At 45.5% G+C, this 16,994-nt stretch overlaps 1 protein-coding gene across 3 annotated transcripts in view; it reads left to right on the forward strand.

Annotated features, from left to right (window-relative positions):
* Positions 1 to 4,621: 4,621 nt before the first annotated feature.
* Positions 4,622 to 16,994, forward strand: part of znf532 (zinc finger protein 532) — a 177,346-nt gene continuing 164,973 nt past the window's right edge. For all 3 annotated transcript variants that reach the window (XM_072252264.1, XM_072252266.1, XM_072252269.1), the window contains exon 1: positions 4,622 to 4,756. The gene's annotated coding sequence lies outside the window, so the exon portion shown is untranslated. The remainder of the gene's footprint in view (positions 4,757 to 16,994) is intronic.

The following is a 16,994-nucleotide window of genomic DNA, read 5'->3' on the forward strand; positions in this document are numbered from 1 at the left end:
AAGGCAGAGATCAGGGTTAATGTCAGGATTCTTAACAGTGTAGAGGAAAAGTGACCTGGGGTCCTAGCCCATAGATCACCCAAATTTGCCATATAATTTGATGGGGTAGTTGAGAAGGCTAATGGTGTGTTGGCTTTCATTAGTTGGGGGATGAGTTCAAGAGCATGTTGGTAATGTTGCAGCCCTATAAAATCCTGGTCAGACCACACTTGGAGTATTGTGTTCAGGTCTGGTCTCCTCATTGTAGGAGGGAAGTGGAAGCTTTAGAGAGGGTTGCAGAGGAGATTTACCAGGATAATGCCTGGATTAGAGTGCACATCTTATGAGGATAGGTTGAGCGAGCTAGATCTTTTCTCCATGGGGTGAAGGAGGATGAGAGATGTCTTGATGGAGGTGTATAAGATTATGACAGGCATAGAGAGAGTGGACAGAGAACATCTTTTTCTCAATGTGGAAATGGGCAATCCCAGAAGACATCCATTTAGGGTGAGCAAAGCAAAATTTAGGGGAGATTTCAGAAGTGGGTGGTTGGAATACACTGCCAAGGCTGTTGGTAGAGTCCATTACATTCAGGCCATTTAAAAGACTCTTAGATGTGCCATGGATTTAGGAAAGATAGGTATATTTAAACAGAGGTTGATAGGTTTTTGATTAATAAGGGTGTCAAAGGTTATGGGGAAAAAGTAGGAGAATGTGTTCGGGAGGGGTAATAAATCAGTCATGGTGGAATGGCAGAGCAGACTCAATGGGCTGAATGGCCTAATTCTGCTCCTATGTCTTATAGTCTTCTGGTCATATGGAAGGGTTAGATTATACTTAGAGTAGGGCCCATACTGTGCTGTGCTGTTCGATGTTCTATTCCCTAAAGTTAAAAGGTAATCGATTGATTTAGATACAACACTTGTACAACAAGTTGTAGCTGTATATACTGTGGCTACTGTATGAATTAAAAATCACTGCACTCATACTGTCAGTTTTGGTGCGGCACTACACAGTGAAAGAGGACGATGCTGACTGTGAGCCTCACAAGTGAAGCTCTCAGTGGTCTGAATGTAATCCTCCAAGGGGACCACAAATCTGTCATGCCTTGGAGGCTTCCATGCCTCAATGAGCGATAGAGCTATGTTGGTTGTAGTCAAGGCTCTGGGTAGGGCCGCCCATGCCAAACAGGTCAAAGGATAGAGGCCAGATGAAGAGCGGTCCACCAGTTCTCTAGGTTCGGGGGCTCAGCTCAGGGCTAACAACCCTGACTGGTAAAACAAAACTGTTATGGAAAGGGTAATGAAGAATCCTTCCACGTCTGAGTGTGACAGTATTCCTGAGTCTCCAACCAGGACTTGCATGGCTGACAGTAGTGAAAACCAAGGAGAAGCTATTGGCATGATGAAGGAAGCTTTGAGCACCGCCAAGACCAAGACCAAAGTTGGTTTCGCCCAAGCACAAACAGAGATGGGGGACCTTCATTGCTGTCCTAAATAGAAGCTGTGTACCACCAAGGAAGTAAATAAGTCTTATAGTAATAAATGTTGTTCTTTTGTTCAAACAATGAATAGATATAACCTGGGAATTATTGACCAGTTAAGTAACTGTGAGGTCCTAAATGAGTACCTTACATCCTTATTTACTAAGGAGAAGGATATAGAGGTTAGGGAGATCAGTGCCGAGCATATTAATATTCTAGGTCACTTAGCGGTAAAGGAGGATGTAGTGTTGGGTCTCTTAAAGAGCACTATGGTGGATGTCTCCAGGGCCTGATGGGATATACCCCAAATTATTGAGAGAGACAAGAGATGAGACTGCTGGGGAATTGACCGATATCTTCATGACCGTTTTGGCCACAGGTGAGGTCCTGGGGGATTGGTGAGTTGCTAATGTTTTTCCAAATTTCAAAAAGGGAACCAGGGATAATCTTGGAAACAATAGACCAGTGAGCCTCATGTCTCTGGTAGGGAGGTTACTGATGAGAATTCTTAGGGATAGGACTTATGAGCATTTGGAAAACCATGGCCTAATTTGGGCGAGCCAGAATGGCTTTGTGCTGATCAAGTCGTGTCTTACGAACTTGATTGAGTTTTTTGATGAGTTGGCCAGGCTGATTGATGAAGGTAGAGCAGTGGATGTTGTTGACATGGCTTTTAGTAAGTCATTTGACAAGGTCCCTCATGGGAGGCTAATCTAGAAGATTAAGATGCATGGTATCCATGGTGAATTGGTTGTTTGGATTCAGAGCTGGCTTGCCCATAGAACACAGAGGGTAGTGGTTAAATAGACCTATTTTAGCTGAAGGTCTGTGATTAGTGGTGTTTCACGGGGATTTGTATTGGGACTACTGCTGTTTGTGATGTAAATAGATGACCTGGATGAAACCATAGATAGGTGGGTTAGTATGTTTGCAGATGATACGAAGAGTGGTGGTGGTGTGGATAGCATAGAAGACTGGCAAAGAATACAGTGGGATATAGATTATTTGCAGATATGGGTGGAAAAATGGCAGATAGAGTTTTACCCAAACATGAAATGTTGCACTTTGATAGGTCAAATGTGAAGAGACAGGGCACTATTAAAGGCAAGACCCTCAGCAACGTTGATGAGCTGAGGGATCTTGATGTCAAAGTTCATAGTTCCCTGCAAGTGGCCACACAGTTTGATAGGGTGGTTAAGAAGACAAATGGCATGCTTGCCTTTATTAGCCCAGACACTGAATTCGAAGGTCAGGAATTTATTTTGCAGGTTTTTGAAACTCTAGTTAGGCCATATCTGGAGTATTGCCCACAGTTCTGGAGACCCATTATAGGAAGGATGTTGAGGCTTTGGAGTAGATGCAGAAGAGGTTTACCAAGATGCTGTCTGGATCAGAGGACCTGTTCTGTAACGAGAGATTGGACAAACTTGGGTTGTTTTCTTTGCGCGGAGGTTGAGATAGAGGTTTACAAGATTATGAGAGGAATAGATAGACAGACAGTATCTTTTTCCCATAGTGGAAATATCTAATACCAGAGGGCATACGTTAAAGGTGAAATGTGGTAATTTTAATGGAGATGTGAGGGGCAAATTTTTTTACACAGAGAGTGGTGGGTACCTGGAATGTACTGCCTTGTGTGTTGGTAGAGCCAGATACTGTACATTAGAAACTTTAAGAGATGTTTACATAGGCACATGAATGTGAGGAAAATGGAAGGATATGGTCAACGAGCTGGCAGTATTAGTTTAGTTGGCCATTTTATGTATAATGACAATAAAGATCATTCAATTCAATTTGATTACTAACTTAATTGTGGACTAAAGGATCTGTTCCTGTGCTGTACTATTCTATGTTCCATGAGCTATTTTTTCAGAGGTGGACAAATTATTGGAGAAGATTCTTAGGGAGAGGATTCATGAGTATTTGGAGAAGCACAGCCAGATTAGGGATAGTTAGCATGGCTTTGTGAGAGGCAGATCATTCCTCAGAAGCCTGGTTGAATTCTTTGAGGATGTGACAAAGCACATTGATGATGGACATCCATTTAAGGTGCATGGAGGAAAGTATAGGGTGGGGGGGGGAAGTTAGAGATAGAATTTTTGACACAGAGAGTGGTGGGTGAGGGGAAAGCCCTACCATGGGTGTTGGTAGATGCGGATACATTAGGTACACGGATGGTAGAAAAATTCACGGCTATGTAGGAAAGAAGGGTTAGATTGAATTTAGAGTAAAAGGTTGGCACAACATTGTGGGCCAAATGGCCTGTATGCTACTGTAGTTTTCTATGTTCTATGAAACAAACAAAACATTTAAATCAACACAGATCTTACCTACAGGAAAGATGTAAATAAGATTGAAAAGGAGCAGGGAAAATTTACATGGATGTTGCTGGTACTCAAGGACCTGAGTTATAGGGAAAGGCTGAGTAGGTTGGGACTTTATTCCCTGGAGTGTAAAAGATTGAGGGGAGATTTGATAGAGGGATGCAAAATGATGAGGGAAATAGGTAGGCTTTCCCCACTGAGGTTGGGTGAGACTACAATAGGTCATGGGTTAAGAGTGAGAGGTAAAATGTTTAAGGGGAACATGAGGGGGAACTTCTTCTACTAGAGGGTGGTGAGTGTGTGGAACTGCCTGTGCAAGTGATGGATGTGGGGTCAATTTCAACATTTAAGAGAAATTAGGATGGGTACATGGATGAAAGGGGTATGGAGGCCCATGGTCTGGGTGTAGGTTGATGGGACTAATCAGATTAATGGTTCAGCATGGACTAGATGGCCTGTTTCTGTGCTGTAGTGTTCTATAACTAATGTAAATGGGGGCTTTATCCACATGAATACAACTTGGTGTGCTATAGGGTTAAACTAAGACCAGTGTTGGAGTCCCAGGAGAGACTGGGAATGCAGTACAACCCAAGTTAGAAGATTTATTTTGCAATTCACGGCGCAACAAATTTACGCATGCACTGTTGGCACACTTGGAAAGTCAGTGCTTATTTATTAATTTACTCTTAAAACACAATCAGGAGTATAATTGGCTCTAGTACGGGTCACATGACAAAAATTAATTTTCTGGCAGTCTGCAAGGATGCCTAAATGGGGTCTTGTGCTGCAGTCAGCCATGATGACATGCACACTCTGCAGTGCCTGTCCAGGATCCTTTGCAGCACATTTGTTGCAGCTCGCTGTCATGTCTTCTAAAAAAAAATGTATGCTTTAACTGTTTGAGTGCTGAATTTTCTTTGCAGAGTGCACTTGTATTTTGAATCATGGCATGGGCAGCACTGAGCACCTGGTAAGTTTCATATATAAAGCTGAGCAACTTATTAATTTTCAGTGTTTGCTGGGTATTGAACCGATTTCTTGCAAAGTTTTCCCATGTTGTTCAGGTATTGCACTTCACTGGTTTGTGATTACACTATAGTAACTTGCCATGAACACTTGGAGGGTAAGTGTCCTTTTTCATCCCTTCTTGGCTGCTGGCAGGCAGCCACTCAGATCCTAATCATGCAATGCTCTGTCTCCCTGAGATTGACAGGGTGGCATTCCCTCTGATGCTTGCTGGGTCATGGGGAGACAGCTGGTTTCTGTTGAAGTCTCCACCACTCTGCCTCCCCTGCTGCCTTTGGCTGAAATTTGCGACTGGGGTCCATGAATGCAAAAGATCTCTGCGTCCTTCCCTGAAGGGGTGACACCATAACATAGCATAGTGTAACGCTATAATGGAGCCAGTGACGTGGTTCAGTTCCTGGTGCTGTCTGAAAGAGGTTTGTACGTTCTCCCTGGGCTTTCCTCAAGGTGCTCCGGTTTCCTTCCACACTCCAAAGACCTACTGATTAGTCGGTCAATTGGCCATTGTAAATTGTCCTGTAATTAGGCTAGGGTTAAATCGGTGTGTTGCTGGGTAGTGTGGCTTGTTAGGCTGGAAGGGCCAGTCAGTGCTGTATCTCAAAATAAAAAAAAAAGCACAAAATAATGTAACACACATAAAAGTTGCTAGTGAACGCAGCAGGCCAGGCAGCATCTCTAGGAAGAGGCGCAGTCGACGTTTCAGGCCGAGACCCTTCGTCAGGACTAACTGAAGGAAGAGTGAGAAAGGGATTTGAAAGTTAGAGGGGGAGGAGGAGATTCAAAATGATAGGAGAAGACAGGAGGGGGAGGGATGGAGCCAAGAGCTGGACAGGTGATTGGCAAAAGGGATACGAGAGGATCATCGGACAGGAGGTCTGGGAAGAAAGACAAAGGCGGGGGGACCCAGAGGATGGGCAAGGGGTATATTCAGAGGGACAGAGGGAGAAAAAGGAGAGTGAGAGAAAGAATGTGTGTATAAAAATAAGTAACAGATGGGGTATGAGGGGGAGGTGGGGCATTAGCGGAAGTTAGAGAAGTCGATGTTCATGCCATCAGGTTGGAGGCTACCCAGACGGAATACAAGGTGTTGTTCCTCCAACCTGAGTATGGCTTCATCTTTACAGTAGAGGATGCTGTGGATAGACATGTCAGAATGGGAATGGGATGTGGAATTAAAATGTGTGGCCACTGGGAGATCCTGCTTTCTCTGGCAGACAGAGCGTAGATGTTCAGCAAAGCGGTCTCCCAGTCTGCGTCGGGTCTCGCCAATATATAAAAGGCCACATCGGGAGCACCGGACGTAGTATATCACCCCAGTCGACTCACAGGTGAAGTGTTGCCTCACCTGGAAGGACTGTTTGGGGCCCTGAATGGTGGTAAGGGAGGAAGTGTAAGGGCATATGTAGCACTTGTTCCGCTTACATGGATAAGTGCCAGGAGGGAGATCAGTGGGGAGGGGTGGGGGGGACAAATGGACAAGGGAGTCACGTAGGGAGCAATCCCTGTGGAATGCAGGGGGGGGTGGAGGGAAAGATGTGCTTAGTGGTGGGATCCCGTTGGAGGTGGTGGAAGTTACAGAGAATAATATGTTGGACCTGGAGGCTGGTGGGGTGGTACACTTCCCTTACTCTTCCTCCCTTACCACCATTCAGGGCCCCAAACAGTCCTTCCAGGTGAGGCAACACTTCACCTGTGAGTCGGCTGGGGTGATAGGCTGCGTCTGGTCCCTTACACTTCCTCCCTTACCACCTTTGCTGAACACCTACGCTTCTCCTATCATTTCGGATCTCCCCCTCCCCCTCCAACTTTCAAATCCCTTACTCACTCTTCCTTCAGTTAGTCCTGACGAAGGGTCTTGGCCTGAAACGTGGACTGTACCTTTTTCTAGAGATGCTGCCTGGCCTGCTGTGTTCACCAGCAACTTTGATGTGTGTTGCTTGAAATTCCAGCATCTGCAGATTTCCTCGTCTTTGCGTACAAAATAATGTGCCCAGTGCTGTTTAAGTTCCAAGAGAATAAGAGTATCTTTCATAGGTAGTCCATATTTTCTTTTACTGATAAACTAGTTGTATGATGGTTGAAAGGAGGTTTTAAGGATCACACTGCATGTCTGCTAGGCTTGCAATAGACCTCAACTGTGTAGTAGTTCTTCTTAGGATCCAATGGTACAATGCATAAAAGATGGCAGTGAGTACACACTGACTCACTGAAGTTGTCTTCAAGTTCTGAAATTGGTAATGTAGCTTTCAACTGATAAGACCTCAATCTAACCACAGCCTGGGTTCTGTAGTTTTGTATTTTGCAATAATCAGAATGAGGTAATGCTTGAATGCTTATATATTTCATAATTAAGATGGTATTAACTGCAATAAAATAGAAGGAACAAGGTACAAAATAATGGAGTGCTGATGAAGGGTCTTGGCCCGAAATGTCAAGTATCTCTTAACTTCCATAGATACTGCCTAACCTGCTGAGTTCCTCCAGCATTGTGTGTGTGTGTTGCACAAAATATATTTAATGTATATGCAAGTATTGTATTTAATTTAAAATCTTTGTTCCCCTCTCTTCAATCAAGAGTTCCATAGACTGTTTCCATTGAGCTGTACTGAGTGGATTTTACCATCTTTCAAATAATACAAATACAGTTATTTTTGTCAGCGATACATTTTTGTAATTTCTGGACTTTCAGCATTCTCCTTTCTACAAATGACCTTGCCTACATTGCAGTCATTCCATACATCTTAAAAATCTATTTGTTGGTTTGAGATGGGCTAAAGTTTGGCTGCCTTTTTGTTTCTTTGATGGTAAAGTAGACCAAGGAATACTACAGCACAGTACAAGCCCTTTGGCCCACAACTTTTAACCCACTCCAGGGTCAATCCAACCCTTTCCTCCCACATGGCCCTCCATTTTCTTTCATCCATGTGCCTAACTAAGGATCTCTTGAATGTCCCTAATGTATCTGCCTTCACTGTCACCCCTGGTAGCACAATCCACATCCTGTCACACTCTGTGTAATAAAAATCCAAAACCTACTGCTGACATCCCTCTGTACTTTACTCCAATCTCAAATTTATCCCCCCTCATATTAGCTACAGTATTTCCACTCTGGGGGTGGGGGGAGTCCCTTCTGTCAACTTGATCTCTCTATGCCTCTTAATATCTTGTATACCTCTTATCAAGTCGCCTCTCATCTCCCTTCACTCCAAAGAGAAAAGCTAAATGTTTCCCATTGTACAAGGCTGCAGAATTCAGCCATTTGTTCCTGCAGGTGTAAGTATGGCATTTTGTTGGACATGCATGCATTTGTATTCTGCTCATATCCTTGCAGGGACCTATAGGCAACTTCCTTGGCTGTAGCCCTGGGGAGGCCCTATGGCTCTTCCCATGCTTACAAGAGCATCTATTCTCAACTCACTCGTGCAGTTCTCTCTGCCATTCCTGTCACCCTGTCATTATTGCAATCTGTATTCCCCGAATCTCAAAGTATGTTACTCGTAAAGTGGTATGTTGTAAAATAAACAGTAACAAAAAAAAACACTTAGTTCTGTGCTCCATCTCAGTCAAAAACTTAGACACCACCGCTAAGGAAGCTCACCTCCGCCTCTACTCTTTTTTAAAAAATTCCCCTACGATGATACCGAACTTGGGTGGTGGGTTGGAGATGCGTCACTGCTAAAGGAGGTGTATGGTGTTTCTTCCCTCTGCTAGCCTGCAGGTCACCTTTGGGCAAGGTGTAGCACCTGTTTTACACCCCCCCCCCCGCCCCTGGTTCAGGGTCACGTGAAGCCATGGGAGCAGGTGGTGGATTGTCATATGAGCAGATGGTGCAGATCACAAAGATCACAAGTCCTGGTTATGTGACCACTGACCCACTGACGCAAGGCAGACAGTCTCTGAAGAGTATTGACAATGGCTGGGGCTACCTGTCTTGTAAAGACACTGCCCAGAAGAAGGCAATGGCAAACCACTTCTGCAGAAAAAATTGGCAAGAACAATCAAGATCATGGAAAGGCCTTAGGCTGGCTGGTGGCACAACAACATCGGTGCCAGACCCGGGAGTGGAGGTTCCCGGGTTTGAAACTAGTCAGGTCTGCTCCTGGGTACGCTTTCCATCCGTGCCGGGTTAAGAGTCGAGATCGCAACTCGACCTCGTAAAAATAAAGGGAAAATACTGCGAATCTCAAATATATATATATATATGTATATATATCTCCTCTCTCCCCCCCTCTCTCTCCCCCCCTCTCTCTCCCCCCTCTCTCTCCCCCCCCTCTCTCTCCCCCCCCTCTCTCTCTCCCCCCCCTCTCTCTCCCCCCTCTCTCTCTCCCCCCTCTCTCTCCCCCCCCTCTCTCCCCCCCCTCTCTCTCCCCCCCCTCTCTCCCCCCCCCCTCTCTCCCCCCCCTCTCTCCCCCCCCCTCTCTCCCCCCCCCTCTCTCCCCCCCTCTCTCCCCCCCCTCTCTCCCCCCCCCTCTCTCCCCCCCCTCTCTCTCCCCCCCCTCTCTCTCCCCCCCCTCTCTCTCCCCCCCCTCTCTCTCCCCCCCCTCTCTCTCCCCCCCCTCTCTCTCCCCCCCCTCTCTCTCCCCCCCCCAGTAAAAGCTATGAAAAAGACATCATCACGGACACACAGATGCATGCACACGCACAGACTCGCAGGCACACGCCAAGAAAAACATGGAAAGACCATGATCACCCACACCCTACGACACGGCACAGAATGATGATGGTTTCGAACTGCAGTCTCCATCAAGATCGCGGCTCAGATTTAGTTGATTTTTATTAGTTGTTTATTTTTGGTTCCATAGGATGATTTTAGGATCCAGGTTGGTGTTTGGGGGCAGGGATGTGCAGGGAATTGGAGTTCAGGCCAGAGGCTTAGCCTTCACTCCACATTTGAATGCAAGCAACGCAGATGTGGGATGTTGGGCAGCCGGAAGTGGGCTGATGCCCTTCCTCGGTGTTGTTCTGCCAAGCATTGTAGGTATGCTATGTTGGCACTGGAATGTGTGGCCACATTTGCAGGCTGACCCCAGCACACCCTTGGATGTATTGGTTGTTAATGCAAACAACACATTTAACTTTACATTTTAATGTACATGTGATAAATTTTGAATCTTACTTTCCCGGGAGGCTAAAGAAATTTGGCTCCCTCTATCAACCCTCGCCAATTTTTATCAATGCACCATAGAAAGCATGCTCTCTGGAGACTTAAGAGTTGCCATACCAAGCTGTGATTGCAAGAAACTACAGAGTTGTGGAATCATAAACGAGAAAATCTGCTGATGCTGGAAATCGGAGTAATACACACAAAATGCTGGAGGAACTCAGCAGGCAAGGCAGCATCTATGGAAAAGAGTAAACAGCCGTTTTGGGCTAAAGCTCTTCATCAGGTCTGAAATGTTGACTGTACTTATTTCCACAGATGCTGCCTGGCCTGCTGAGTTCCTCCAGGATTTTGTGTGTGTTGCAGAGTTGTGGACACCACTTGGCACATCATGGAAACCAATCTTTTTTGCACTCTGTCTATACTCCGTACTGCCTCAGTAAAGCAGCCAGCATAATCAAAGTCCACCCATCCTGGACATTCTAGCTTTTCCTCTCTCCCATCAGGCAGAAGATACTAAAACCTGAAAGCATGTACCACCACGCTCAAGGACAGCTTCCACCCAAATGTTGACCAGACCTCTTACCGATAAGATAGATTCTTGACCTCACAATCTAACTTGTTACCTATTGTCTACCTGCACTGCACTTTCTATGTAGCTGTTAGACTTTATTCTGCACTCCGTTATTGTTTTAACTTGTACTGCCTCCATGCACTGTGTAATGATTTGATTTGTGTGAAGTTTGCAAGACAAGCTTTTCACTGTACCTCGGTACATGTGACAATAATAATAGGTTTTCGTTTTCAATCACACTCCACCATTTGTGGCCCTTTGTTGCCTCCACCTATCACCTCCTAGTCCTTTTCACTATTTCCACTGTTCCCTCCCTCCATTTTGCAGTGGCCCCTCCTCACCTGGATCTAAGTGAAGATTCTCGACCTGAAACGTTAACTGTCCATTTCCCTCTATAGGTGCTGTCTGACCTGCTTAGTTCCTCCCGTCATTTACTTTTGATCCAGATTCTGTATCTGCAGTCTCTGGTGTCTCAGCGACATTGCTGGTCTGCAAGATCTTGCTGCACATCTTATCTGATGCAAAGGGTTTATAATGATTTTCAGCGGTATAGAGGCAGACCTGACAATGTTACTTTGTGAAGCTTGAAACAGATAATTCTTTACCCCCCTCCCCCCACCCATGAGCCTCAGTTCCATAACTGCATGCAGGTACAGCAGGCGGTGAGAAAGGCGAATGGTATGCTGGCATTTATAGCGAGAGGATTCGAGTACAGGAGCAGGGAGGTACTACTGCAGTTGTACAAGGCCCTGGTGAGACCACACCTGGAGTATTGTGTGCAGTTTTGGTCCCCTAATCTGAGGAAAGACATCCTTGCCATAGAGGGAGTACAAAGAAGGTTCACCAGATTGATTCCTGGGATGGCAGGAATTTCATATGATGAAAGACTGGATGAACTGGGCTTGTACTCATTGGAATTTAGAAGATTGAGGGGGGATCTGATTGAAACGTATAAGATCCTAAAGGGATTGGACAGGCTAGATGCAGGAAGATTGTTCCCGTTGTTGGGAAAGTCCAGAACGAGGGGCCACAGTTTGAGGATAGAGGGGAAGCCTTTTAGGACCGAGATTAGGAAAAACTACTTCACACAGAGAGTGGTGAATCTGTGGAATTCTCTGCCACAGGAAACAGTTGAGGCCAGTTCATTGGCTATATTTAAGAGGGAGTTAGATATGGCCCTTGTGGCTATGGGGGTCAGGGGGTATGGAGGGAAGGCTGGGGCGGGGTTCTGAGTTGGATGATCAGCCATGATCATAATAAATGGCGGTGCAGGCTCGAAGGGCCGAATGGCCTACTCCTGCACCTATTTTCTATGTTTGTATAAAGCTGTTGTAGCCAGGGATGGTAATTGGGATAAGCTCCCATTACCTATTAAATGCTCCCAAAAGCATGTGCCTTAGCCTCTGACAACCAAGTCCAGCTCCTGGCTTTCATGTGTGGCTTGGCCTCTAAGCCCAATGGAATCGCTCTGTTGCCATGAGAAAGGGCAAAGGTGGGTTACCTGGCACCTTAAAACCAGTAGCTTTGGGCAGATGCGTTTCATCAGTCACGGTTGGCAGCTCACCGAGGAGAAGAAAAACCCTGGTCTCAAACCTCCACTGCCTTGCGGCTATATGCGCTCACAGGGAAGGCTTTGGGAGTAAATACTGAGGTTGGAAAAAATCCAGAGTTGGAGTCCCAAAGGCGGTCCTACATTGAGCTCAATGCTGACTGGCAGCCATCTTGCAACACTGCTGGTGCCAAACTGTATCGGTCTCTGCCTTTCCTTTGGATTCATCAGCTCTGTGGAGAGGGGGAGCTTGCTGCATGAGCCGCAGCTTGTTCTCCATATCAAACTGCCAGGTTGTGTATCTAGACAGCTAAGATGCAACGTCCATGGTCGACCCTGACCGATGGAGGCCTCACAATGAACCTTCAACCAAAGATGGTGGAGACACCTGCGTATTTGTTCTAATGATGAAGAGCAATGACAATTTGGATAAATGGACAGAATGAAGGCAGATGAAATTTAATCCTGAAAAATGTGAGTTCCATTATGGAAAGACTAATAAAGCTGAGATATATATGACGGTGGGGCCACATACAATGGTGGAATCAGAGTTGGGTTTATTATCAGATATGTGTCATGAAATTTGTTTTGCGACAGCAGTATAGTGTAATACATAAACTGCTATAGGTTACAATAAGAAATCTATAAAAATAGAGCAAAATAATAATGTAGTATTCATGGACTCATAGCAGAGGGGAAGAAGCTGTTCCTAAAATATTGAGTGTGTCTTCATGCTCTTGTACCTTCTCCCTGGGTGGTAGAAATGAGAAAAGGGCATGTCCTGGATGGTGAGAGTCCTTAATGATGGATACCACCTTCCTGAGGTTTTGCCCTTTGAAGATATTTTAGATGGCATGGAAGCTAGTGTCCATGATGGAGCTGGCTGAGTTTATAACCTTCTGCAGCTTTTTCCAATCATATACTTTGCCTCTGTACTAGACAGTGATGCAACCAGTCAGAACGCTTCCACGGTACATCTGTATAAATTTGCTAGCATCTTTAATGACGTGCCAAATCTCATCAAACTCCTCAAGAAGTAAAGCTCAGGGCAGATCTTCAGAGATGTTGACATCCAGGAACTTGAATCTTGAAGCAGAGGACCTTGGTGTAAAAAGTCAAGGCAGCCACACATTAGATGGCTAAGAAGGCATATGGAATACTTGCCTTCATTCGTTGAGGTATTATAAGGTACACTCAGTGGCCACTTTATTAGGTACACCTGTAACCTGCTCATTAATGTAAGTATCTAATCAGCCAATTGTGTGGCAGCAACTTGATGTATAAAAGCACTTTGACGTGTTCAAGAGATTCATTTGATGTTCAGGCCAAACATCAGAATGTGGAAGAAACGTGATCTAAGTGATTTTAACTATGAAATGATTGTTGGTGCCAGCAGGGGTGGTTTGAGTATTTCAGAAACTGCTGCTCTCCTGGGATCTTCCACACCATTCTCTGTAAATGCATTGTGTGAGAAAACAAAATATATCCAGTGAGTTGGAGTTCTGTGTGCGAAAATGCCTTGTTAAGAGATATGTCATAGGAGAATGGCTAGACTGGTTCAAGCTGACAGAAAGGCGACAGTAACTTAGCTAACCACGCATTACAACAGTAGTGTGCAGAAGAGCATCTCTGAATGCACAAGACGTCAGGTGGTGCATTGAAGTAAATGGGCCACAGTAGCAGCAGAAAAAGACGGCAGCTACACCGGGTTTCATGTGTACCTAATAATGTCGCCACTGAGTGTACAATCAGGGAAGATGTAGTACAGCGATGTAAAACATTAGTTAGGCCACAGCTGGATACCAATCACCGCAATACAGGAGGTGCCATAGGGAGGGTGAGGAGGTGGTTCACTAGAACATGGGATGGGGTGTTTCACTTGATGAGACCAGATTGAGTGGGTTTGTTTTCCCTGGAGCAGAGGAGGCTGGGAAGAACTTGAAAAAGGGTACAGAATTAGAGCCCTATAGAGAGGTTAGCAGTGAGAAACTTCTCCCTCTAGTAGGAGTGCTCATAATTGGAAGGTGTTGATTTAAGGCACAGCATGGGAGGTTCAGAAGAACATTGAAGGACTTTGCTTTTTTTCACTAAGAATAGTCAAAATCTCAGTCAGGCCTTGTGCAGTTTCTTCTCTAGCCTCCCACCCTGTTGTTGGAATTTTGAAGACATCCAGCACCTCTACAGTAATGTGGATTATGAAAATCCAAATAAATTTTATACTTCGAACATTTCTTCAGATTTTCCTTGATCATCTTTGACAAGGCTACCTCAAGCCCCCTATTTTTGCCTTGATGTCACTTTTTCAAGACTTTATTGGAGCTGACTGTACCTGACCCATGCCTTTTTTTCCTCAGGCCAGTACCTCCAATATCCCTTGTCATCCAGGGTTCCCCACTCTCGCCAACCTTGCCCTTTGGGAGGGAGGGAACGTCGACTCAGACCATGAGAGGCCTGCATCGGGCATTGTCATGCCTTACAAGGCGCAGATTGGAAGTCTGTGTGGGGTGTCACTCCTCACACAGACACTATAGCAATGTGTGGTTAAGTGCCTTGCTCAAGGACATAAACACGCTGCCTACAGCTGAGGCTCGAACTAGCGACCTTCAGATCACTAGACAAATGCCTTAATCACTTGGCCATGTGCCCTCTACTCTAGCAGAAGCATGCAGACCTTGAACTCTCACTATCTCGCCTTTAAAAGCCTCCCACATGCCTGTGGTCCCTTTGTCCATAAACAACCTACTCCAATCAACCTTTGCAAGCTTCAGTATCATACAATCAAAATTCACCTTGCCCAATTTAGAACTTGAACCTGTGGATCAATTCTGTCTCTTTCCATAACTAGTTTGCAACTAATAAAACTGTAGTCACTGGTCCCAAAGTGCTCCCGTACTGTTGCGTCAGCCTCACAGCCTCAAAATTGAGGGGCAACCTTTTAGAACAGACATAAGGAGGAATTCTTTTAGCCAGAGAGTAGTGAATCTGTAGAATGCTCTTCTACAGACTGCAGTGGAAGCCAAGTCATGGGTATATTTAAAGTGGAAGTTGATAGTTTCCTGTTTGGTCATGGCATCAAAGGATATGGTGAGAAGGCAGGTGTATGGGGTTAAGTGGGATCCAGGATCAGCCATGATGGAATGGCGGAGCAGACTTGATGGGCTGAATGGCCTAATTCTGTTCCTATGTCTTATGGTTTTGTGGTCAGTCACCTGTGGTCAGTCACCTGCCCCACCCTATTAGCCAAGAGCAACTGGATCCTAGACTTCCTGACTCAGTCAGTCCGGATCGGGAACAGCATCTCCAACACCATCACACTGAGCACAGGGGCCCCCCAGGGCTGTGTGCTCAGTCCACTGCTGTTCACTCTGTTGACCCACGACTGTGCTGCAATACACAGCACGAATCGCATCATCAAGTTCGCCAATGACACGACCGTGGTGGGTCCCATCAGCAAGAATGACGAGTCAGCATACAGAGAGTAGGTGCAGCGGCTAACGGACTGGTGCAGAGCTAACAACCTGTCTCTGAATGTGAACAAAAAAAAAAGAGATGGTTGTTGACTTCAGGAGACCACAGAGCGACCACTTTCCGCTGAACGTCAATGACTCCGTTAAGAGCACCAAATTTCTTGGTGTTCACCTGGTGGAGAATCTCACCTGGTCTGTCAACACCAGCTCCATAGCCAAGAAAGCCCAGCAGCGTCTCTACTTTCTGTGAAGTCTGAGAAAAGTCCATCTCCCACCCCCCCATCCTCACCACATTCTACAGAGGATGTATCAAGAGCATCCTGAGCAGCTGCATCACTGCCTGGTTCGGGAATTGCACCATCTCAGATCGTAAAACCCTGCAGCGGATAGTGAGGTCAGCTGAGAAGATTATCGGGGTCTGTCTTCCTGCCATTACAGACATTTACACTACACGCTGCACCCGTAAAGCCAACAGCATTGTGAAGGACCCCACACACCCCTCATACAAACTCTTCTCCTTCCTGCTATCTGGCAAAAGGTACCGAAGCATTTGGGCTCTCACAACCAGACTGTGCAACAGTTTCTTCCCCTAAGCCATCAGACTCCTTAATACCCAGAGACTAAACTGACATCTACATCATTTATTATTGTCCTCTGTGCTTATTGTCTTGTTTATTATTTATTGTACTGCCCTGCACTGTTTTGTGCACTTTATGTAGTTCTGTGCAGGTCTGTAGTCTAGTGCAGTTTTTATGTTGTTTTACGTAGTCTAGTGTAGCCTTGTGCTGTCTCACATAGTCCAGTGTAGTTTTGTGTTGTTTCAGGTAGCACCAGGGTCCTGGAGGAACGTTGTTTCGGTTTTACTGTGTACTGTACCAGCAGCTTATGGTCAGAATGACAATAAAAAGTGACTTGACTTGAAGAGTGCGCAGTCTATTATATTGCCCAAGGAAACCTTACTGAATGCATTTAACAAACTTCACCCTATCTAAACCAACAACAGTATGACAAGTTAGGAAAGTTAAAATTCCCTTCTCTGGCAATCCTACTATTCTAGTATCTTGCCACAATTTCCATAAATATTTGTTCCTCTAACTTCCATTGTCTGATTGGATCCCTCTAGTACAATGCCAACGATGTGATCGTCAACAACAGGAATTCTGCAGATGCTGGAAATTCAAGCAACACACATCAAAGTTGCTGGTGAACGCAGCAGGCCAGGCAGCAACTTTGATGTGTGTTGTTGATGTGATCGTCTCCTTCTTGTTTCTCAGCTCCACCCATAAAACCTCACTGGGTAATCCTTCAGCAATTTCATCCCTGACGAATGCTGTGACATTCTCCCAAATTAAATGAACAGCACGATGGTGCAGCGGTTAGCATCACATTATTCCAATGCCAGCAACTCGGGTTCAATTCTGCCGTTGTCTGTAAGGAGTTTGTACTTTCTTCCTGTGACTGTGAGGATTTCCTCTGGGTGCTCTGGCTTCC

This window comes from Mobula birostris, chromosome 3 (genome assembly GCF_030028105.1).
Source record: "Mobula birostris isolate sMobBir1 chromosome 3, sMobBir1.hap1, whole genome shotgun sequence".
Lineage (NCBI taxonomy): Eukaryota > Metazoa > Chordata > Chondrichthyes > Myliobatiformes > Myliobatidae > Mobula > Mobula birostris.